Below are 25426 nucleotides of genomic sequence, written 5' to 3'. Positions count from 1 at the left end.
ACTTCCTATTAATAAATGCTTTTTATAGTATGGCTAACAAATGAGCCACTTGAAACCTTATTTTCACTGTGGCTTCTCTTTTAATTTTAATTTTCATAAAAATTCTGTTCTAATAAAATATTCTATTATAAATGCCTTATTTTATCTTACCTTTGCTTTCCTGCAAATTGAAAACATTATGATGAGTGCTAACACCTCAAAAACAAACAATTCAATTGGCAAATGGGCAAGTTGAATAGATATTCTCCAAAAAAAGCTATAAGCTTATTTAATGACCAATAAGCATAGTTAATGATTTGACATCATTAACCATTAATGAAATGTAAATCAAAACTACAATGAGATACTACTTCACACTGTCTAGAATGGCTTTTTTTTTTTTTTTTTTTTTTTTGAGATGGAGTCTCTCTCTGTCGCCCAGGCTGGAGTGCAGTGGCGCGATCTCGGCTCACTGCAAGCTCCTCCTCCCAGGTTCACGCCATTCTCCTGCCTCAGCCTCCCAAGTAGCTGGGACTACAGGTGCCCGCCACCGTGCCCGGCTAATTTTTTGTTTTTTTAGTAGAGACGGGGTTTCACCAAGGTCTCAATCTCCTGACCTTGTGATCCGCCCGCCTCGGCCTCCCAAAGTGCTGGGATTACAGGCGTGAGCCACTGTGCACGGCCGGCTTTTTTTTTTAATAAAATGAAACATAAATAATGGCAAGGATGTGAAGAAATTGGAATATTTGTAATGTTTGTGGCGAGAATATAAAATAATGTATCACTTTGTAAACAATTTGGCAGTTTCTGAAAATGTTTAACATAATTTTACTGTATGATGCAACAATTCTACTATTAGGTATTTATTTGCGAGAAATGAAAACTTATATTTACACAAAGACTTGCACATGGATATTCTTAGAAGCATATTCACAATAACAAAAATTGACTTAGGTTTGACACTAATTCCTTGAAATCAAAATGTCACAGTGTTTTATTAGTCATAATGAGGCTTACACATCTCAATCTATATCAGAAGCCTTGCACCAGTCTGCCTCACAATGAATCAAATGTGATTATAGACTCATTCTGTGGTTACTTATCTGGTCCTCTCAATGTGTTGTGGGAATAGTTAGTTATATCTAGAAGATGAGAAGATTCCCAATTGGTTTCTTAATTTATGGAACCAAGGCTATTATAATACATAGGGCAAGTGGAAACCCTTCAAACTACTGACTTTTGCCAGGAAAGTAAGACAAGAGCAATATCACATCTCTAGGAGAATTGCAGAGATTAAAGAGGAATACAGGAGATGATTCCTAACATATCCCTATGAGAATTATATTTTGCCTAGTGCAAATAGCACACAGATAATAATGATTAGGTTTTGGAAATGTAGACACATTCATATGCCAATCACAGCTGTGGTTCCAGATGAAGTATTCTTATTCTAACAAATTAATGCAATATCTGATACTTAATACACAGATATATGCAGTTATTGACCTAAATTACGCTTTAATTCCTATTTATATCAGAAAAATAATCAGAAGCAGTTGGTTTAAAAGTGGCAGAAGGCAGTCAAATGCCTAGGCAGATAGGGGCAGGTCCCCAGTGAAACCCCACCTTCAAGCCAAAGAGAGTTTAAAGCCCGAAAGCCAAGCTACAAGTCAAATCCACTGACCAAACTGAGAACCTCTCTTCCTATTTGGCACACTCTACTGCGATTGATCCTCATCCTTCACCTATTTTACATATACCTACTCTTCCTTAAATGTTTTTTTTTTTTTTTTTTTTAACTGTCCTGCCCACCTTTGCATGATGTCTTTGTTTTAGCTTTTTTGCATACTCACAAACCAATCAGCACACACTCCCCCAATTGGAGCCCATAAAAGCCCAGACCCAGCCACACTGGGAGAGAAATCACCCAATGTGGCTGGCGAGGGTGGAGGGGACCACCCTCATGTCCCCTCTCTGCTGAGAGCTGTTTCACTGCTCAATAAAATTATTCTCCACTCTCCTCACCATTCAATTGTTAGAGTAATCTCGTTCTTCTTGGACATAGGACAAGAACCTGGGACCTGCCAAAGAGCTGGGGTGAAAGAAGCTGTAAGCTGTAGCCCTCTCCATTGCTGGCACCAGGTAGGGGTGGAGCTGGGCCAGTCCTGAAGCCATGGGTCAGAGCAGTGTGACGGGAACAAATAAGCAGAGGCCTGGCCAGCCACAGAAGTGGAATTCTGGCTAGCAAAGCAGGGCCAAGAAAAATCCCATTTCATTTCTACATGGCAAGAGCAGCATAATACCTCCATTATCTTAATTAAGGTTTAAGGTAACTCTTCTCTTTGTCATAATGTTATGTGGGATATCTTTGATCATCTTAATATCTCAAAAAATAAAAAGTTGAATATTACAATAATTATATTTCACTAATTTTCCTGGTGAACTGAAAGTAGCAAGCAATGTAGATACCTTGGTAATAATGTAGATATAGCTTGGTAAATGATTGCATGTCAGAGAGAGGAAGATATATCCTGAAAAGTTCCTGGCTTCCCATGTTAGCAAAAGTTCTAGAATCCAGTAGTTGTGGGGATATTGGAGTATTTTTCTAAACAGAGTATATTCTGAACTTTATACCACATGATGCAAAAAAGGCAAATGTTTGTGGTTATGCCTCTGATATTTGGAGGCAATATATGCTATATTCAGGTATATTGTTCAGATTCACTTATTATATATCCTAGAAGTCTAGCTATTTTCAGTAATATCTGAGGCAAAACAAAAGCAAACAAAAAGCTCTATAGTAGGTAGAATAGCTCTTTTCCCACTTGGGCAACATGGCAAAGTAGTTGTTCTTTTCCCACTTTGGCAACATGGTAAAGCAGATCCAGTGCTTTCGGTAGCATTGTTGTCAAGTGTAAATGCCAGAGAAAGCCTTTGCCACACTCCAATAGAGAAGTTCAAAATTTTGTAACTATAGTTTTTTGAGAAAGATCATGCTAATGTATTATAACTTTCTAATCTAGAAAATCTACCTACTGGGTACTATACTCACTATCAGGGTGACAAGATTCACATTTCAGACCTCAGTATCACACAATATTCCCATGTAACAAATCTACACATATACCCCCATATCTAAAATAAAAATAAATTTTTTTCTAAAGTAGTTTCTGCCCAATACTGGGCACTAGCAGACACTAAATATCACAGGATATCACTGTACCTACCAGGAGCTGTATGTTATCTGATCAAATAAATCACAAAATTAGACATCGATAGCAGATTTTTTTTTCATGTAACAGAATGGAATAAGTGAGACCAGGCCTAATCAGGTCCAGAAGGTGAAGCAAAGCACATAAGCAATTGGCTGAAGCTTCCTAGGTCTTTTCTCCTATTTCATTCCCTTTCTTTCAAGCTACATTTATGGCTTCATGAGGAATTTAATCTTAACAAGAAAATGGAGAAGATAGAAAGGCAAATTCAAAATGAGAAAGTAGTGATTAAGAAATTAATGTCTGACAAAATTGAATTAAAAGTGAAATATATTAATTTAAAAAAAAAGACACGTAAGAGTGACAAAAATAAAATCCATAGCAAAGTTCTAAGTATCATGAATCATTTAGATAGCCTCAAAAATTCACTAAGCATAGCAAAAGAAGTCTAAGGGAAAAACAGTGTGAGCTTAATTGTAATATGAAAGTTAAAATCACCTCTTAGTATATGGAATATCATGTAAGAAAGAGTAGACTAAATTACTGAACTTAATGAAATTAGTATATCTTTGGTTCTGAAAATAATAAATATATCTACTTTCAAGTTCCAAACATGTAAATAACAAGGCATACGTTTACCAAACCAGAAAAAAACTGGAATAGTTAAATTTATCGTTTAAATTTAAAGCAAAATATTCTGAACAAACACTTAATGTAAAGTTATAGCTAACAGAAAAAAAGGAAAAGGACTAACCCCAAAGGTATCAAAATATTTTTAAAAGCTTTATTAAAACACTTTTGATTTAAAATTGGACTTTCTAATTTAAGTTCCAAAATACATATAGTAGAGCTATATCAACCTAAGAGGGAAAGCCACACCTTAACATACTTAATTACTACTTAATTAGTAAATATATAATATAAAATGATGATTTTATTGACACAAGTTGCAAATACATATCTGAGTGTTTTCATTTTGTGTTACTTCTGTAACAAATTACCATAAAGTTAGTGGTTAAAACAATAGACATTTATCATCTCAGAAGTCTGCAGATCAGAAGCATAGATGGACTTAGCTAGGTTCACAAGGCCTAAATCAAAGTGTCAACTGGCCTGGGCTTTTATCTCGAGTATTTGAGAAATAATCTGTTTCCATGCTCTTTACATTCATTAGCTGAATTCAGTTCCGCAAGATTGTAGGACTTGCTGTCAGCTGGGATTCCTTCTCATTTTCTAAAGGCTGACTGCATTGCATCCTTGGCTTGTGGCACTCCCCATTTTGAAAACCAGCTGTAATACATCAAATTCTTCTTGTACTTCAAATGTCTCTGACTTCCCCTTCTGTCACATCTCTCTGACTTTTATTCGGTTCTCATCTGGGAGATAACTTTTATTTTAAGGGCTCATCTGATTACATCGGTCTCATACAGATCACTTGGGGTAATTGTCTAATTTTAATATAAACTGACAAGCAACCTTAATTCTATCTGAAAAATCCCTTTTGCCATGTGATTGAACATATTCATGAGTGTGATACTGGTTATGAGAGGTGGCAGAGGTCTGGGGCCAAAATTCTGCCTACCACATTGGACAAGACAGTATTTATTTTCATCATTTCTGCTCTGAAAACTAGGCAAAACTAAATAAATTATGAAGAGAAAAAACAACGAATACCTTAGCTAGCTCAGAAAGCATGATGTGATTTCTCCATGGATGAGAAATTGAAAATACATGCAAATCAATGAGCACGTCTGAAAGCATAAAGCATTCTGGGCTACAGTTCTGCCCTATTATGAAGCTGCCGTCATTCAAGCATTCAGCTGTCATAGAGTAAAGGGGATATAAACTGTTTCCCTTGAGAGGGGAACTGTAGTCAAGTTCACTTTACTATAGCAAATGACTGTGTTCATGTTTCCTTTTTGAAAAATTGCTGATAAAATTATACAAAGATTACTGTCTGGCACGTGGCTTATAGCAACTTTTGTTCTAGAGGGTTAGAAGACACAGATACCACTTCCTAATGAATCTAGCTATCTCTTAAAATCCAGTTTGTCACTATGACTTCTAGTTCTGAAAAGGGTCTTAGAGGCTAGGAGAAGATAACTTGGTTAATTATTTTTTTATATTTTTCAAATAAAAGAGTAGATTTGTAATTTTCCTAACACAAATAAATAATAAATTTTTGAGATGATGGATATCCCAATTACTCTGATTTGATCATCACACCTTGTTTGATTGTATCAAAATATCACATGTTCCTCATATATGTACAACTATTATGTATCCATAAAATTAAAAGAAAAAAACAATATCTCATTAATAAGAGTTAATTTCAGGTCAAATATAATGAAAAATGAAAAGTGGATTACCTGAGGTCAGGAGTTGGAGACCAGCCTGATCAACATGGAGAAACCCCATCTTTACTAAAAATACAAGATTACCCGGGTGTGGTGGTGCATGCCTGTAATCCCAGCTACTTGGGAGGCTAAGGCAGGAGAATCGCTTGAACCCGGGAGGCTGAGTTTGCAGTGAGCCAAGATCATGCCATTGCACTCCAGCCTGGGCAATAAGAGCGAAACTCCCTCAAAAAAAAAAAAAAAAAAAAGACACATAGAAACTCTATGCCCTAAATGATGAAACAAATGTAAAATTCCAAAATGAATGAAAAAAAAAAAAAAACATAAAGCCAAGATAATTCAGTGGAATGGTTTTATTAAAAATGTATCAAACAATGTAAAATAAGTATAATCCATATTTTTGAAATTAGTGATGACACAACTCCCTTATAAATTAAAGGACTTGTACAATAAAAACAGGCAAAACTAAATAAAGAACTTATAAATTTGTCTAAAAGTCTAAAATGTGATAAATAGTAAAAATTTAATAAAGGGGATGAACTTTAGTTTAAGCACAGGGAGAGAGAGAATTTATGAATTAGAAGATAATTTTGAGAAATTCATTTAAAATTCAATAGCAAAGTTTAAATATAATATGAAAACATCTGGCAAGAAGGAGAAACTGATAGACTACAGTACGTTTTACAGGATTTCGAGAATAAAACATCAGAAAGAATAAACTACAGGCAATATATAAAAAGGTAATTGGCAAAACATCTCTAGTATTTAAGACCTTTGTGTTCTCAAATCAAAAGTTTGCCCCAATAACTTGGAAGAATAAACTTATAAACCCACCCCAAGAAACTTTATACTGAAGATACAAAAAGCAGGAAAACCAGAGACATTTATAGCGATCAGAGAAAAAGCAAATTGCCTGTAAATTAAAGGTAATTTAGTTGACAACATATAGCTTATGAATACCAAGACAAGAATTTTAAAATATTTTCGAAATAGTAATGGACAAATAACAACCTTCAAATTGTATACTTTATATAAAGTGTAAAATTTTATTTTTATTCATGAGAAAATGAATACAAAATAATAACATCTATAATAGTAAGAGACAAGAGTTCTTTAGCCACAGACTCTGACACAATAGGCTATTAAAGATATTTTTTGCAGGTATGAAAATGAACCACAAAACAGAAGAAATAAAATAGAATCAAAACTTCAGAAACTGACATACTATTTCAAAAAATTGTCACCTATTGAATGTAAAAATAATCACTAATTTGTTTTGTCTTCAGGAAGATAGCATAATTAAAACTCTAACAATAATATGAGAAATTGGAGATATTTACTGAGTAATTAAAGCACGCTATGTTTGGAAGATGTGACATAAAAACAACCTAAGTGTCAATTCATAGACAAATGAATGAATAAATAAAGAAACTGTGGAATATATATTTACACATATACATAATGATATATTATCCAGCCTTATAAAAGAAGATCCTGCCATTTGCCACAGTATGTATAAACCTGGAGGACATGATGTTAAGTGAAATTACCCAGACATGAAAAGAAAAATATTGCATAATCTCTGTATTTTAAAAAAGTATAATATGCAGAGATAGAGAATAAAACAATGGTTAGTAGATTAGGTTCCTGATTAGATTAGATTCTCATGAGGAGTGTAGAATGTAGATCCCTCACATGCACAGTTCACAATAAGGTTCATGCTCCTATGAGAGTCTATTGCCTTCACTGATCTGACAGGAGGTGGAGCTCAGGCAGTAATTTGAGTGATAGGGAGCAGTTGTAAATACAGGTGAAGCTTCCTGGCTCACTCACTGCTCACCTCCTGCTGTGCAGCCCAGTTCGTAACAGGCCTTAGACTGGTACTGGTCCAGGTTTTGGACTTCTGCCATAACATAATAGTGTATATCATAAGTATATATAGTAAAATTCATTTAAAAAATAAATGTTGAAAGATGAAATATTTTTTAACAAAAAATTAAATCTGTGCAAATATATGAATGTATGTGTGGTACCCAGTGTGTGTGGTAAGTAGGTAATGCCTCCCTTTCCTCCCCTAACTTTGCAGGTTTTAACTGTAGGAACCTTTGAATATGTTCCTGCAATAAAGGCAAAAGGGACTTTGCAGATGTAATTAAATTAAGGATCTTGAAAGTGAGAGATATTTCTGAATTATCTGGTTGACCTAATGAAATTCCAAGGGTCTTTTTAAGAGAAAGAAGGAATCAGAAAGGTAAGAGAAGGAGATGTGACACTGGAAACCAGGGGTCAGAGAGAAAGACAGAGATGTAAAGATACCATGCTGTGGCTTTGAAGATGGAAAATGGGTTTGAATAGAGATTCTTCCCTATAGCCTCCAGAAGAAATTCAACTCTATGAAAACCTTAGACACATTCAAGCTTCTGACCTTCAGACCTATAAGATAATAAATTTGTGTTGTTTTAGACCACTAAAGTTTATGGTGATTTGTTATAGCTGCAATAAGAAACTGAGGCATTTTAACTCACCACCCATTAAATATGGGCTAGGCATTATGATTTACTTCTAAAGAGTACAATAAGGAATTAGTAGTGGGGGGGAGGGTGTGGGAATAACTTCACAGTGAAGACATCAAACAAACATTCCCTCTGCTTGTGACCAAGCTTAACAAAACCAATAACAATAAGTCATGTTGATAGCATGTACCCTTAGTATGATATAATAATAACAGCATGTAACCTCTGTGGTTACTTCTCCAGAGCCTGTATCTCCAATCTAATTATGAAAACTATTATGAGACAAGTCCAAATTTTAGGAAATTCTACAAAATATTAACCAAAAATCTTAAGGTCATCAAAAGCCAGAGAAAAATCTTAAGGTCCCTCAAAAATCTTAAGGTCATCAAAAGCCAGGGAAGTCAGAGAAACTGTCCCAGCAAAGAGGAGACTAAAGATAATTGACAAAACAATGTAGTATTGTATCCTAAATTTGATCCTGTAACAGGAAAATAGCATTAGATAAAAAGTTAGAAAAAAATCCTCATAAAGTACCGGCTTTACTTAATAATTTATCAGTATTGGTTCATTAGTTATGACAAATATGTTATATTAATGTTAGATGATAACTATAGTGAAAACTCGGGTGTATATAAACTCTGTGTCGTGTTATCTTTGCAACTTTTATAAAAATCTAAACTATTTCAAAATGAAATGTTTATATACATACATGGCATATGAGATAAATACCCAAAATAAAACAAGGAAGAAATTTTGTCAACCATGTGTCATGCAAAAACTAGCTAAATACCATTAATGCAAAAATAATTATGTCAGATTTGGAAAATATAAAGAGTAAGTAATTAATAGGTATGAAGTAGAATAGCATATACACACACACATAATCACCTGAATGTTTATATAATTGTAGGCAGTATGAACTATAAAAATGAGTATAATGCTGACAAATTGAAATGAGAAAATAACGAAACCTCTAAATCCGTTAGATACTTCCATAGTAATACTTCATAAAATCCAGCAATGGAACTACAGTGGCACATAATAAGAACTTGTTTCTCTCACAGATGTGGGTTGGCTGGAGATCAGCTAATTCAGGGTGAATTTGTAACCAGACCAAAGTTTGGTTGCAGAAGCCAGAGACAAAGTTTGTTGAGAGGAAAAGCAGTTTTAATCAGAGAGCCAGCAAACCGAGAAGACGGCCAACTAGTGTTCTAAAGTGCCATTTAAAATTTTGAAATGTATCATAGTGTTTATAAAGAGAAACTTGGTATGGGAGACATGCTGGAGATGTGCGGAGTACAGGGGTTATGTGCCTTGTTCCTGTGGCTCTCGGGTAATCACACATCCAGAGATCTGGTTGATGTTATCCACGATGGTGAACTAATTGCTTACAGCAGCCCCTAAGCAGGAGGATTCTGCACTGGGAACTCAGTTCTTGGTTTGTTTCATGATTATCCTCTTGGATTTCTTAAGCAAGATCATAATTAGATAAGCACGCATTGCCATAAAGAAATGTCTAGAGAAGGAAGTAATGAAGAGGTGAGAGTGGAAGGAAGAAAAAGTAAGTGGATGATTAAAGTATGTATTTAAAAACTATGGTAACCCATTACAGGTTCAGTGTGGCAGCTCTGTTTGAAGCTGCAATTGCAGCTGAGCTTGCATTATACAGATAATCAAGTCTAGTGTTCTCCACAAGTGATCATTCTAGTAACAGCAGTTACCTGGGAGAAGCACTGTTCTTGGAAAGGCGAATAATTAAGGGGCAAGCCCCATTGTACAAGCCTATTACAAGCTCCTACTTATACAATATCTGCTAACATCACATGGTTTAAAGCAAGTCAAGTAGATAAAGTGTCACAAAAAAATTTACTTCCCTCTACAGGAAGACCTACAAAGTTACAAACTCATGGAAATGAAAAGGGCAAATTATGGTTAGGCAATCATTCAATTTTCCATAACTTCCAATATAGCCATTCAGAGAGAACTTACCTCTCTCTGAAATGCATAGTGATAGATTAACTCACCTCTCTCTGAAGAAAACATACCAAAGACAAGGAAGTATTGAATACTGCAGTTATCAAACTTGACTTAATGGAACCTATAAAACATAACATCAAACAAATTTTGAACTTTGAGGTAGTATTTTTATAGTTCGGCCATTTATGGAGACATATAGAAATCAGCAAGTGTTAAACAATGAGAGTTCACAGGCCATTTTTACAAAGCAGTTAAACTATACAGCAACAATAAACAGAAAATTTGAAACCCCCAAGAAAACAGCTTCAGGAAACTAAAAGTGGATTTTCAGAAAGTGTTGTCACTAGCAAACCATATAATGTAAAAAGAGAAAAGTACAAAAAAATTAAGGAGAAAAAACAATAGTTTTAGAGAATATTGATATTTTAAATATGATTAAAATAAATTATATTATTTTAATTTCAAAAACAAAACAAAACATTTTTCTAGACAAAATTGAAAATTTATTCAAGAGGATATAGACAATATGAATAAGTAAAAAAAAAAACACTAATAAAAACAAATCAATGTCCTCATATTTAATTGAGGACAATGCAGATACAAATTTATATGATAACATGAAGATGAAAGAAGATAATTCATAAAAACTCTTAACTAAACTATTGGCACGAAGTATGTGCTTTACCAAAATATATCATTATTGTTTATTGTCACATGGGAGTAGGCCTGGACATTTGCACTCATAAATTCTTATTTTTTTTCCACACAGTTTCCTTCTTTCTTGGTCAAAGACGGTAGGCAGAAGTCCTTTAAGTCTCAGCCCTCTTGGTCTTAGGTTCCATGGAATCTAACAGTGTCCACGGGCTTCACCATTCTGTTTTTGTTTTGTTTGTTTGTTTGTTTTAGTAACTAAATCAAAATGAAGTATCTTGTTCCTTTTTGCGTTTGTCCCTATACATATTTAATCTCCCCCTAAAAATAAGTGACAAATATGATTCTTGTGTACAATTCAGGGATTCATCAGTTCTGGTACCATAACTGCCAATACTGTCAAAGTTACACACTGGTTTCTCACAGCAGAAGCACATTGCTATCGGCAAACACATAGCCAGAGCCACTGGGCCGGAGTAAAACAAAGTGCTTATCGTGGAGTTAGGAGATAAAGGGAGTGTTTCTCTCTGAAGGCCTCCTACAGTATATATTTTTTTTTCAGGGGGGGGGAAAAAGAACATTATGCAGTTGTTTGGTAAAAAGAACTACCATCACATTACGCTGTCTGGAGAAAGTTAAAACATAATGCTATTTAAGAAACAGTCCAGAAAGCAAGAAATAATGATAGTCATATGTACAACATTCTCCTTAATGTTTATAAAATATAATTAGATTTAAAAATAATTATTTTATCTTCAGTATAACTATATTCATATTACATGTTATATACTGCATATAACTATACATATATTTGTATTATATAAGTATAATTCAGACTATTTGAGTCTCTTAAATATATGGTTACTATATGTTTGTTCTCCTGACCCCAAGCCTTAACAGTGATTTAATGTAGACTAGAAACAAGGACTGTCTTCCAAAAAGGACATTAACAATGATAAGCTGGGAAGGTGATGAATCACACAAATTTGGTTTTACTGCTTCAAAAATATGCTTAATAAAAGGAATCAAACACTATCTTCTTGAAAAATTACTCTCCATTGGGTAATTAACTATGAGTTGACAGTTCTAGCATCTAGGGTTATTTGTAATTTACTGATTTATTATCAATTTTTCTTGCTGGTACAATCACTTCAAAAAGCAAAACCTCAATTTGATCATGTTTAAAGTCCCAAAGGTACCGTAGTCATATTATAATTTATCTTAGCATGCCCAATTTTCACACCAATTATTCAGACCTACATTTTCAATCCAACATGAAAAATGTCCATAGGCCATATCAGTTTTTAGTTGTCTTTACCTTATCTAGAGATAAGACCCACCCATGTGGTTTTAGAATTACATTATGTAAGTGACCATGTTAATGAAGCAAGAAGTCAATTCTATCCATTTTAAAGCTTTAACTGGTAGAGTTTGTTCAAGGCATTTAAAATGTTCTTTGCTGTTTGAGCAAAGTTAAGCTATGGAGCACGTTACAAATAAAACATATTAAGTAGAAATAAACTTTTTAAGAAAGAAGTTTAAATGCAGCTAAACTATAGTGAAGGAAAAAACTTTTAAAGCTACCCTCAAGATTTTTGTAAAAGATTTTAAATTTGTGAATACAAATACAGTGGCAGGCATGTCTGTTTCATGTTATTATATGATCATTATTATTATTGTATTCTTGCTAAGTATATCTAAGAGTTGCTCATAGCATGTCTTTTTTTTTAGTATAATATAAAGGTGTCATTTTGATCCTGGGAAATGTGATACAAAAGCTTTGCCAACATTTGAGTCAAATGGTACAAAATTTGTAATTCATGTGATCACACTTTCACACGGAAAAGAAAGGCAGTTCAAAATCTTGACACCAAGATGAAACATGAAAAATCAACTCAGGATATGTTGATGTATAGTAAAAATTTATTGCATTATCATTTGCAATTGGAAGACAGATATCCTGAGAGTAGTATATATACTAGACAGTTCTGACAATATTTCTGATCAGTTTATTTAGAAATGTAATGTGTTATTTTAATTAGATCACAAGTTTGTTCTATGATGAACAAACACACAGATTGGTATTATATTCTATATTTCTCTACATTGGAACATCTGCAAAATATGGAAGTATGAAAGACAATTTATGAAATTCTCGTGGAATAGCAACATAGAAGTGATTGTGTCCAAGCACATGAGTGTATGAGATTTCGTGACAAAGCTTTCTACAAAGAAAGATGTTTTATGAAACCAACAATGCCTGAATAATAGCAAGGCTGTTTATTGATCTTTGGGAAATACAGGTCACAAAGAATGTTTTTTTTTTTTTTTAACATTTGTAAAATGAAGAAAGAAAGTCTTAACTTACACTGTTGATAATAATGCACCTAGCATCCCTATGTTAGTAACAACATCTGAAGTTCTAAAAGCAATGTTTTTCTATTAGAAATCCTTTATAATATTGGGTGATAAATGTGTAATTTTCTTTCACATTTAACAAAGCCAAATGTCTAATCTTTCAGTGACTTAGTAGATATTATACTTCAGAAAAGAGATATATTTATTATTGTAAAGATATTTTGCAGAGAGATAGGCAAGAAAAAATATATGAAAACAACTGTTTGTCTACAAACAACAGATGTGAGACACTTCTAACTTATTACCTGAATCAGTAATATCCAGGCTTAAGAATGGTATTTAAACCATACTTTGCATTTGCTTATACAAATAAACTATTTCAGTGGAGCATAGTTAGCTATCTGATCATAATTAGAGTCAGAATTTTTTGTATCCACAGACTCAGGAGCTACAGGTGTACATCTATTATGCCCTGTTTCTCCACAGCATATGTTTGTGGTTGAAATGGACAATGAGAACACATGGACACAGGGAGGGGAATATTACACACCGGGGCCTGTCAGGGGTTGGGGGGGTAGGGGAGGGATAACATGAGGAGAAATACCTAATGTAGGTGACGGGTTGATGGATGCAGCAAACCACCATGGCACATGTATACCTGTGTAACAAAACTGCACGTTCTGCACATGTAACCCAGAACTTAAAGTACAATAATTTTAAAAAAAGACAGAAATGGAAATGTGGAGTTACTGGATCTCAACATAGCAAGCTAGCAGATAGATATCTGTCAAGAAAATATTTAAATATTCCATCGCAGTTCTGCTGCTTTGGACAATGCACCAGTGAATGCTGTAATAGCATGAGATGTTAAATGTAATGCTGCAGCATATTACAGTGGGGCTAAGTTATTCCAATAAAATTTTTAGAGAATGAGACAGAGGATATTACAGGCACTGGAGATGGTTTTCTTTGAGAACCCTATAACTGGTTCTTATTGGTTATCCAGGTAAACTCATAACAAAATTAGTCCATACCAACTTGACATTTTTCATGCTCTTTGACTAAGGACTAACTTAAATGTCTCCTAAAATTTAAATTATGATTCTTTTATTTCCATTTCAATTAATTTATTTTTATGCATTTCAACGTTTTCTTTTCACATGCCAAGAAATATTTTCTCATCATAATTTTGTTGAATGAGTAAAAAACAGTTGAATGATCAAATAATAGGAGTGTGAGTATCATTATTCATTACATCTTCAAGGTTCTAGGCTGTAAAATCCATGAAGAATTTGCCATAAATAGTGAAACACCTAGCTGTTAAGGAACATCAGTGTGAGATATTCTGCAATCTGGTTATGTGACAAAATTGACTATTTTTTTTACCTTAATTGACATGATTGCTTCATTGCTATGTAGAAACGGACATATTTTCTCAAGGTATACTGTTCAGGAATTTGAAATTTTCCCTATCTACTTAAATAATATTTGTTTCAAATTCCTTAAAGACTAACTCTCTACTTTTGTAAGGCTCTCAGCATTTTAACTCATGTTTATTTATGTACATAACATCTTCCTCTCAAAATTGAAAGCATTTAACATATAGCATCTATATCTGTTTTATTATTTTAAAGTCAACACTGCCTTACAGCACCTTGAAGAAGGAAAGGGAAGAGGGAGCAATATTTTCCTATGCATTTGTCAGTCCATGAAATTGTCTCCACATTTAGTCTCATTGTAATAAGGATCAAATACCTGACATCAGGAGATACACAATACTATTGCCATTATACACAGAGTAATTCGTTAGTTACACAAAGAACAGAGTCATTATTTTCCAATAAAAGTATATTTTACTTTGTCTTTTATATTTGGCCTACCCTTGTTATCTTTAAAAGATATTTTTTGGAAAAAAAAATGCCAATTCATTTGAAAAGTAATAGTAATCATGGCTAGTTTAGTATAGACAACTTTGTCAAAAAATTTGTGTATTTTCTTTTAAATAAATGGTATTTTTCTAAGAACAGATACTGAGGTGAAGTGAAGTTTAGTTCTTTTATTCATTTTCCTATATATTTTAAATTAATTTCTAATAGAGAATCTGTACCGTTGTGCTAAATTTTATTTTAAAGAGAAAAGAAAGTAATTATGCTTCTACATGTTTTAACAAATGAAGCAATTTTATCCTTGTGTCTTAAGCTGTAATCGTTGAGCCACTATAGTATAATGAATACTTTTCTTCCAGGCTATTTAAAAGATCTTCTCAGTATATAGAAAAGGAATTACAAATGCAGACAAGTTCCTGGGAGATTCTATTTAGGGAGACGATAGCACCTGTTTCTTTCCCCCTTTCCTCTGTAGTCACAATAACAAAAGCATGGTTAAAAGAAATGAAGACTGCACTATGAGAAATGTATCTAACAGGACAAAACATGAAAAAGTTGGTTTTACATGTGATGTGAATGAGGTCTAGAAGAATAGATGCAAACCAGTCTGAACTTTATAAAAAATAATGAATGTTTCCGCAAAAAAATGCAAAAGACATTGGATTCCGAAGCTACAAGTTTTTATTGCCAGGAGGACCGCTTTTCAGAAGAAGCTTGCATCTGTTGTAAACAGACCAGACGGATATAACCAGAAATAGAAAGCTTCAAAGAGACAGTGTGATTCACATGTTTTGCTTTAATAGAAGTATCAAGCTTTCTTTTGAAGTAGATCGGTCTTCGAAGCGGGTGTCCTAAAGGTGCCATCAGACTACTGAAAGTCAGCCATTGTTTGAAAGCTTGCCAGCTTGAAGGCCATTAATTGACAAGCTGTGAAAGTCCAGCCTCACAGGAAACGGAATTACACAAAGGGTTGAGCCTTGATTCCTCGCACCTCACCCAGAGAAACAGTAGAGGGAGCTGCCAATCTTTCAAGACTGAAGTGTATGCAGTGTGCAGTTTTAACGATCATCCTCTAACTGATAATTTCACTAGGCAAAAATCACTATAATGTCTTTAAATTGCCTTATGGCTTTTGATTTATATTATTTTCTCAAACTATCAACGCAGAATTATTTTGGAGAAGAAAAAAAGAAACAAAATAGTTTCTTCTCACAGACGATTCCTGGTTTCCGAATTTGTGTGGTGGCCGAAATATGACCCTGTGCCTTTCTGGTAAGGGCAGAAGGCAGAGTTAGGTTCATCTGAACCATAGGTATTGCAGGGCTATTCCAATTCCTTCTTGTCTGTAAGGATTATATTTTAGGTGTAAATATAGTTTAATTTCTCCTCCATTTTTGAGAATGAGCCTCAGAAGTGCTGCAGTATTTGAAATAGGGCCCACTGAACGATTGTGAAGATTTTGTTACAGATATTGTTAAACACAGCAATATGATTATTACACAGTACCAGAAATATTTATTCAGTGTCAACTGCAACTTGAGATGAGGTGCATATCATCCCTGTCTTCACTTGACTGCTAATTGCCCCAGGCAATCCTTCTGGAAATACAACAGAATTGTAAACTACAAAACGGCAGAAAACTTGGCAATGCTAAATGGTGAGAAAGCCTCCTAAGAATACAAAATTGGTTATTAGAAAATTCGTCTGTCTCCCATGGAGCAATTTAATGTGGTGCCTTGACATCAAGCATGTTCTCATTGTATTTGCTGATTGAGAAACTATCTTGGTAGATTATGACCTTATTGCTCTGACTTCTATGCTATAAATAGTTTTAAAATTAACAGGAAAATGGTCATTCCTCATTCCCACTACTAGCATTTTATTTTATTTTATTTTATTTTATTTTATTTTATTTTATTTTTCAACACTATGACCCATTTCTCTTCTCTGCTGCATCAAAGTAGGACCAGGAATAGTAAAGATATGAGATTATTTATATTTATATTCATATTTGTATAAAAGAAAATATTGAATAATCCCTTTTAAAATGTCAGAACCTGAAAAGTTCTGTGTGGAATGTTTTAAATAACAGGTACACCTGCAAGCCTTGCACACAAAGTGTACACTTCTGCAATATTTCGGGTAATGGTGCCATATCGTTTGAAGACCTATTTCTAACTTGAAAGTATCAAGATAATCTATTTGAAGTGCAATTTTATTTTTAGAATGAATATAAGCAACCATAAACTGAAATATTTTCAAATCACAATTTAAGATTGTTTTTTCAAGCAAACATTATCTGTAATATCTTTTGGATCACAGAGCATTCTCAAGTCATAGTTATTCTGGTTTTAAATACACTTGAATGATTTCTTTGCAAATGGTATCTATTTAAATTTATATTTTGAAACGAATTTGAATTTCTTTGAAGAAGAGTTGCAAAGATAGTACAAGAGCAATTCACTTACCCTTCACCCAATTTTTTCTAATTTTAACAGTTACATAATTATGGCATATTTATCAAACCTAAGATATTAACACTGGTGCAATACTATTTGCTAAACTACAGACTTTATTCATAATTCCCTAGTGTTTCCACTAATGTCCTTTTTTCCTTCCAATATAAAATGTAGGACATCATTTTCCTATAGTGGTCATATCACCTGTCTCCTCAACCTCTCACAGTTTCAAAGTCTTTCTTTTTCTTTCATGACTGACATTTTGAAGAATACTGCTAAGTTACTTTGCTGAATATGAGTATGTCCGTTTTTTTATGAATAGAATAAGGTTATGAATTTTAGGGAGGTATACTTCAGAGATTATGTGCCTTTCTCATCATATCATATCAGAGAGTGCTGGGAAAATGATTCATCAATGATAATGTTTACCTTAATCATGGAGTAAGGTAATAACTACTAGGTTTCTCTACTGTAAACTTACTATTTGTTTCTATTTTCATTATCTGTTAGAAGTGAGTCTCTAAAGCCAGCTATACTCAACGGGCTGATTAGATTACAGTATTTCTTCGTGCAGTTTCTTCATGAGTTTTGTGCTTTGGATTCTTTGAGTTTCTTGGATCCAGAAAAATTCAGTTATCATTTCTTTAAGTATTTCTCCCCACTCTTTCACCCCAATTTGGAGACTTCAATTACAAGGATGCATAAAGTTGTTCCATGGTTCACTAATGTTTTGTGTATATATAGTTTTTATTACATATTATAGGAGTTATATAATATACTGAAATATATATTTATACATAAAGATGCATATTTTTAACTTTATTTTATTTTAGATAGCTGATATTTCTACAATTTTGCATTTACTAATGTTTTATTTTGTAATGTCTAATCTGTTATTAACTCATCTAGTTTTTTTCATCAGTCATTGTAATTTTCATCCTTAGATTTTCATCCTTAGATGTTTGAATATATGTATTCTCAAGTTATAATAACTCTTTCTAAATATCCTTGTTGGCTAAGTCTAGTGACTGTGTCAGTGGTGAATCTGTGTCACCTGATTGATTTTTCTTGCAACAATGGGTCATACATTCTTCCTTGTCTGCAAACCTAGCACGTTTTTATTGGATGCCCAACATTGTATATTTTACCTTGTTGAGTGTGGGATGATTTTGTATTTCTGGACTTATCTTTGAACACTTTTGTTCTAGAACACTTTTATCCACTAAGGTTTTGCTGAACATATTTTTCAGACAGGACAATATTGTTTAGTCTTGAGCTAACTGTTCTCTTTTAAATATTCTTCCCAATAGCCTGTGAATTATAGGTGTTCCAGAATGTTTGGTAGAAATAAGCAAACAGGAATAAAAATGTTAAAATAATAATAAATATATTTTTAGAAATTCTGTGTAAGTAATCAGGTACCATTTCCTCTTATCATTTTGCATGATTTTCTTCTTGGCCATAGATACTTTCCTCATCATGTGCATGTGCTTATCAATATTTTTATGAATAATCTAGGGACATCCTTTGTTTACCTCCTGAGTTCTGTCTCTGCAGCCCTCCTTTCTTCTACTCTGATCTATAGACTCTTTCTAGCTACTTTCTCTTTCTTAGATGTCTAACCCTTTTTTCAGTTCATCTGCTTCATTTGCCCAAGCTCCCTTTCATTGCATTATGGTTTGAAAAAACTCTCAGGGAATGAAACTGTTGCAATTATAGGTTTCAGCTCATATATGTTCCATCTCTCAGGGTCATTATGTTTTGTTTAATAATTCCCAGCTTTTAAAAAATATTTATATTTGTATCATTCTCTAGTTGTTTCAAGTAGATAGATAAATCCAGTTATCTTATTCCAATATGGTCAAAGGTAGGATTTCTTAAACTTTTCTTGATTCCACATTAGATTGTCCTCTGAATGTATTTTAAATCTGTTATTAACTCTTTCTTTTTGTCCCAAAGTTGAACATGTCTCTATAACCTCTCTCGAGTTCCAAGTTCACTTTATCAGCTGCTGATCTATGCTGCCTTGTGAATATCAAAAGCAGTTTGTCATAATATATATACATATCTGAAAAAATCCTATAAATCCAGCTTAAAATATTGAAATCAAATAAAGTCTATTGTCTGAGCATAAGTGAATTAAACCAGAAATCAATAAATAATGAAATCTAGAAAATCACAAATATTTGAAAAAAGCCACAACAGATTTTTAAATAATTCATTGGTAAAATAATGCATTGGTCAAAATTTCTAACTTAATTTAGAAGTTAGAAAATATTTTGAGCTGAGCACAATGAAAGCACATCGTATAAAAATTTGTGATATGTTACCAAAGCGGTGCTAAGAAGAAACTCTAGCATTTGTGTAAGTCAGTAGTGGATGCTACAGTAAAAATACCATAGCTTGGGTTACTTAAACAACCGAAATTTATTTGTCATGATACTAGAGGCTGGGAAGTCAGAGATCAGGGTAACAGCATGGTTGAGTTTGGGTGAGAATAATCTTTCTGCTTGTCAAATAGCCATCTTCTTGTTGTATCTTCATATAGCAAACAGTAGAGAGAGAAAACTCCAGCTCTAGTGTTTATTTATAAAAACGTATTAATCTTATCATGAGGGCCCAACCTTCATGACCTAATTATTTCCCAGGGGCTCCATCTCCAAATACCATTGCATTGGGGTTTACAGTTTCAATAAATGAATTTTGGGGGAGACACACTCAACCCATAGCAGCATTACATTATTATATTAGAAAAAAAAAAAAGTCTTAAATCAAGAATCTAACCTTCTATCTTGACAATAAAAAATATGGAAAAATAAAACAAAATTAATAAAGAAAAAAGTATCAAGATAATAAAAATAAATGAAATTGAACAAAAGAAAAACAATAGAGAAAACCATCTAAAGAAAAATCTGGTTTACAGTAAAAGAATCAATAAAATTGACAAGCTTTTTCCCAAATGACCAAGAAAAGATATATAGAGAGAGAGAGAGAAAAGAAGAGAACAGAAAGTACCATGGTAATGAAAGAAAAATATCACTGCTGGCCCAATATAAATAAAAAATAAAATAATGGCATCTCTCAAGTAAATCTCTGTCCATAAATATGACAATTTATGACTGACACATTGTTTGAAAGATGCTATTTATCAAAATTTATAAATAAACACACCAATAATTTATCCAGAAAAGAAAGTAAATTTGTAATTAAAATGTTGCAATAACAATAAAACATGTTCAGGCCTAAGTAGATTCACAGAAAAATTGTGGCAAGTATGTACGGAAGGAATAATATTCATTTACATAATCTCTTTCACAAAATAGATGAGAAAGGGTGCTTTCTGAAACTTTCTATGAGACCAATACAATCCACACAATAAAACTAGAGAACATATTATAAGAAAACAATATTAGACCAATATTTCTAATTAATATAGAAACAATTTTTAAGGAAAATATTAGCAAGCCCAAAGAAGGAACATATGAAAATATTGCTGTGTCATTACCAAATGGTATCTATCCTGGGTGAGCAAGGATAAATGCAATAGAAATGATTTAACATTCAAAAATCAGTATAGTTTACCATATGTAAAGACTCTAAGAATAAAAATTGCATGTGCATCTGAACAGATGCAGAAACAGTATTCAACAAAATTTAACATCCATTCCTGATGAAAAACTTAACATGCTAATACTTGAAAGATGATTCCTAAACCTTTTAAAAGTTATCTACACAAAACTTACAGAAAATACCATGTATAATGGTAAACACTGAACGTTTTCCCCCTAAGATCAGAAATAAGGAAATGATTTTTCTGACTATAGCTCCTATTCAGAATTATACTAGAAGTCATGGCTAGTCCAATTTGAAATAGAGCAGAAATAAAAGACATTCTGCTTTGGAAGGAAGATATAAAATTTTCAATATACATAGACTAAGCAATTGTACACATAGTAAATCCGAAGGAATCAAAAAATGTCTTAAAACAAATAAGTCAGTTTATAATGTGTAAATTTTCAATATACATATACTAAGCAATTGTACACATAGTAAATCCAAAGAAATAAAAAAAAAAATCTTAAAACAAATAAGTCAGTTTATAAATGTAGGAGAATAAAAGGTCAGTATAATAAAATAAATAGCGTTTATATATACTGGCAATGACTAATTGGACTTTTTGTCAATTTATAAACAGTACTACTTAAAATAGTACACAAAAAAACTTGAAATATGTAGATTTTAAACTAAGAAAATACATGTAAGATAGTGCTCAAAACTAACAAATACTAATGAAGAAAATCAAAATGTTCCTAAATAAATGAAGTTATGTCATATGTTGGAATTAGAAGATATATTATATTTAAAACATCAATTCTCTGAATATTTATTATATAGATTCAGCATAATCCAATCAAAATACACTAGGGTTTTATTTTGGTAGATACTGACAAGTTCATTTAAAAATTGTATTAAAAAAGCAATAGAAATATAATAGCTATAACAATTTCAGATAGAGAGGGGGTGGAGCAAGATACCCAAATAGAACCCTTTAGGAATTACCCCTCCTGCCCCAGAACACCAAATTTAACGACTATACACATAAGAAAGCACTTTCATAGGAACCAAATATCAGGTGAGCAATCATAGTACCTGGTTTTAACATCATATCAAGGAAGGAGGCACTGAAGAGAGTAAGGAAACACAGTCTTGAATTGCTGACACCTCTTCTCTCTCTGGCAGCCACCACATGGCATGAAGAGAGAATCTGAATACTTGGGGAATGAAAAGGAAAATGACTGTGGGACTTTGTATTGGAACTCAGTGTTGCACTGTCACAGTAAAAAGCAACACAGAGCAGAATTCATCCAGTGCCCAAGGAGGGAACATTTACACCAGGCCTACACAGAGGGGAATCGTCCTTCCCAGTGGGCACAACTTGAGTTCCAGCCAACTTCACCACTATGAGCTAAAGTGCTCTGTGATTCTAAATAAACTTAAAAGGCAGTCTAGGCCACAAGGACTGCAATTCCTGGACAAGTCCTGGTGCTGTCCTTGGCTTACAGCCAGTGCACTTGGGGTGCACATGACCTAGTAAGAGAACAGCTGAGATGGCCAAGGGAGTGCTGTCACCCCTCCCCCAGTTCTGGACAGTGAAACTCACAGCTCCAGAGAGACACTCTCCCTCTACTAGAAGAAAGGAGAGGGAACTGTAAAAAGGACTTTGTATTAGAGTGTGGATAAAAGCTCATCCACAGTAAAATGAAGCACCAAGAAGAGCCTTAAAGCCTCTATTCTAGACTCTAGCTCCTGAATAGTGTTTCTAGACTCATACTGCGTCAGAAAGGATCCTGATGCCATGAAGGGAAAGATTCAGTTCTGGCAAGATTCATCACTTGCTGATAGAAGAGCTATTGCGCCCTGAATAAACATCAGTTACCAGCCAGGTAGTAGTTGCTGTGGATCTCGTGTGAGACCCAGTACTGTGCGGGCTTTGGGTTTGACCCAGCACATTCTCAGCTGTGGTGGCCACAGGGCCAAACTCTTTCATTTTGAAGAAAGAAGAGAGAAGAATATAAAGGATTTTGTCTTGCAACTTGGGTTCCAACTTAAACACAGGAAAATAAAACACTCAACAGACTCCTAAAGTCCCTAATTCCAGGCCTTAACTTCTGAATAGAACTTCCAGACATAGCTTAGGCCAGAAGGGAACCCATTGCCATGAACACAGAGACCAGGCCTCGCAGGATTCACCACCTGCTGATTCGAGAGTCCTTGGGCCCTGAATAAACATCAGTGGCAGCCAGGTAGTAGTTGCCACTGGCAGGCCTGGGGAGTTTCTAAACTACTACTACTACCTGGCTACCACTGGGAGTTAGCAACTACTACAACTACTCCCTGGCTACCACTGAGAGTTGACAACTACTACCTGGATACCACTGGAGTTCTCCATTGGGAGAAACTCCTGCTGGAGGAAAAGAAAAAGTTAAAAAAAAAAAAAAAAAGTATTTGTCTTAAAATTTGGGTACCAGCTCAGCCATAGTAAAGTAAAGCACCAAGTATATTCCTGAAGTTCCCAATTCCAGGACACAGTGCCCAGACAGCATTTCTAAACACACACTGGACCAAAAGAGAACCTGCCTGCCCTGAATAGAGAGATACAGCTTTGGCAGGATGCATCACCTGCTGATCGAAGAGCTCTTGCACCTGCACATTGGTGGCACCCAGGTATTAGCTGCTATGGACCTTGTGAGAGACTCAATACCATGTTGGCTTCAGTTGTGATCCAGCACTGTCCCAGTGGTGGTGACAACGGGAGTGCCTGAATCACCTTTCCCCCAACAGCAGGCAGTTCAGCATGGAGAGACAGACTCCATTTGTTTGGGGGAAAGTAAGGGAAAAGAAAAAGAGACTGTGCCTGGTAATCCAGGGAATTCTCCTCAGTCTTACTTAGGAGCACCAAAGTGCTGTTTCTATGAGTCTACAAGAGTCACAGCATTACTGGGCTTGGGGTACACTTCATGCAGATATGGCTGTAGTGACCAAAGACTTAGACCACAACACTCAATTCCTTTTGAATACTTGGAAAGTTTTCTCAAGGAAGATAAATGCAAATAAGTACAAAGTGCAAGGATTAGAATAAATGCTTAATTTTTTTAATGCCCAGATATTGAAAGACATCCAAAAGCATGAAGACCATTCAGGAAATTATGGCCTCACAAAACGAACTAAATAAGACACCAGTCCCCAATCCTGGAGTGACAGAGATATGTGACCTTTCAGAGGGATAATAAAAAATAGCTGTTTTTGAGAACGCTAAATGAAATTTGAGGTTAAACAGGGAAAAAATTTAATAATCCTATCAAATAAATTTAACAAACAGATTTTTAAATGTTTTTTTTAAGAAATAGAGCAGAAATTCTGGAGCTAAAACACAATTCATGTACTGAATAATGCATCAGAGTCTCTCAGCAGCATAATGATACTTTCAAGCGAAGAAAAAAAAATAAGCCTGAAAAGAGGCTATTTGAAAGTACATGGACAGAAGAATCTAAAGAATAAATAATAATAAAAAATAACACCTACAGGATCTAGAAAATAGCTTCAAAAAAGCAAATTTAAGAGTTAGGAGGTACGTATGCAGATTTAGCTGAGTATATTGCATAATGCCGAAGTTTGGAGCACAATTGATCCTGTCAACCAGATACTGAGCATAATAGCCAGTAGTTTTTCGACATTTGCCCCACTCTATTCCTCCCAGCTCTACTAATCCCCACTGTCTGTATTTGCCATTTTTATGCCCATGAGTACCCAGTGTTTAGCTCACTTTTATTTATTTTGTTTCTTATTTTTATTTACTTATTTATTTTTGAGATGCAGTCTTGCTCTGTCACCCAGGCTGGAGTTCAATGGTGCAATCTCAGCTCACTACAGCCTCCGCCTCCCAGGAGGCGGAGCTACTCAGGAGACTGCCTCAGCCTCCTGAGTAGCTGGGATTACAAGCACCTGCCACCACACCAGGCTAATAATGTATTTTTAGTAGAGACAGGGTTTCACCATGTTGGCCTGGCTGGTCTTGACCTCCTGACCTAAGGTGATCCGCTTGCCTCAGTCTTCCAAAGTGCGGGGATTACAGGTGTGAGCCACTGTGCCTGGCACATTTCTCATTTATAAATGAGAATGTGCAGTTTTGGTTTTCTGCTCCTGCATTAATTTTCTTAGAATGTCCTTCAGCTGCATCCATGTTGCTGCAAAGGACATGATATGATAATTTTTACATGGCTGTGTAGTATTCCATGGTATATTTCATGGTATATATGTACCATTTATTTTATGCATCCACCACTGATGGGCACCGAGGTTGATTCCATGTCTTTGCTCTTGTGAATAGTACTGTAATGAACAAACAAGTGCATGTGTCTTTTTGGTAGAATGATTTATTTTCATTTGGATATATACCCAGTTATGAGATTGCTGGGTCAAATGGTGGCTCTGCTAAAAATTCTTTGAAAAATCTTTAAACTCCTTTCCACAGTG

The 25426-nt window shown here is 34.2% G+C and overlaps 1 long non-coding RNA gene across 2 annotated transcripts in view; it reads right to left on the bottom strand.

The window, feature by feature from the left end:
• The window catches only part of LOC103878335, a 63428-nt gene extending 38746 nt beyond the window's left edge, over window positions 1-24682 (bottom strand). Inside the window, exons 1-2 of one of the 2 annotated variants that reach the window (XR_001895876.3) lie at window positions 22043-24682; window positions 10086-10159 (exon numbers count right to left, since the gene is read on the bottom strand). This is a non-coding gene — a long non-coding RNA (uncharacterized LOC103878335). The remainder of the gene's footprint in view (window positions 1-10085; window positions 10160-22042) is intronic. The other variant, XR_638496.4, reaches the window with a different exon arrangement.
• Window positions 24683-25426: the final 744 nt, after the last annotated feature.

This window comes from Papio anubis, chromosome 13 (assembly GCF_008728515.1).
Source record: "Papio anubis isolate 15944 chromosome 13, Panubis1.0, whole genome shotgun sequence".
Classification (NCBI taxonomy): Eukaryota; Metazoa; Chordata; class Mammalia; order Primates; family Cercopithecidae; genus Papio; species Papio anubis.
The sequence above is the reverse complement of the archived record's forward strand: the minus strand, read 5'-3'. Positions and strand labels throughout refer to the sequence as shown.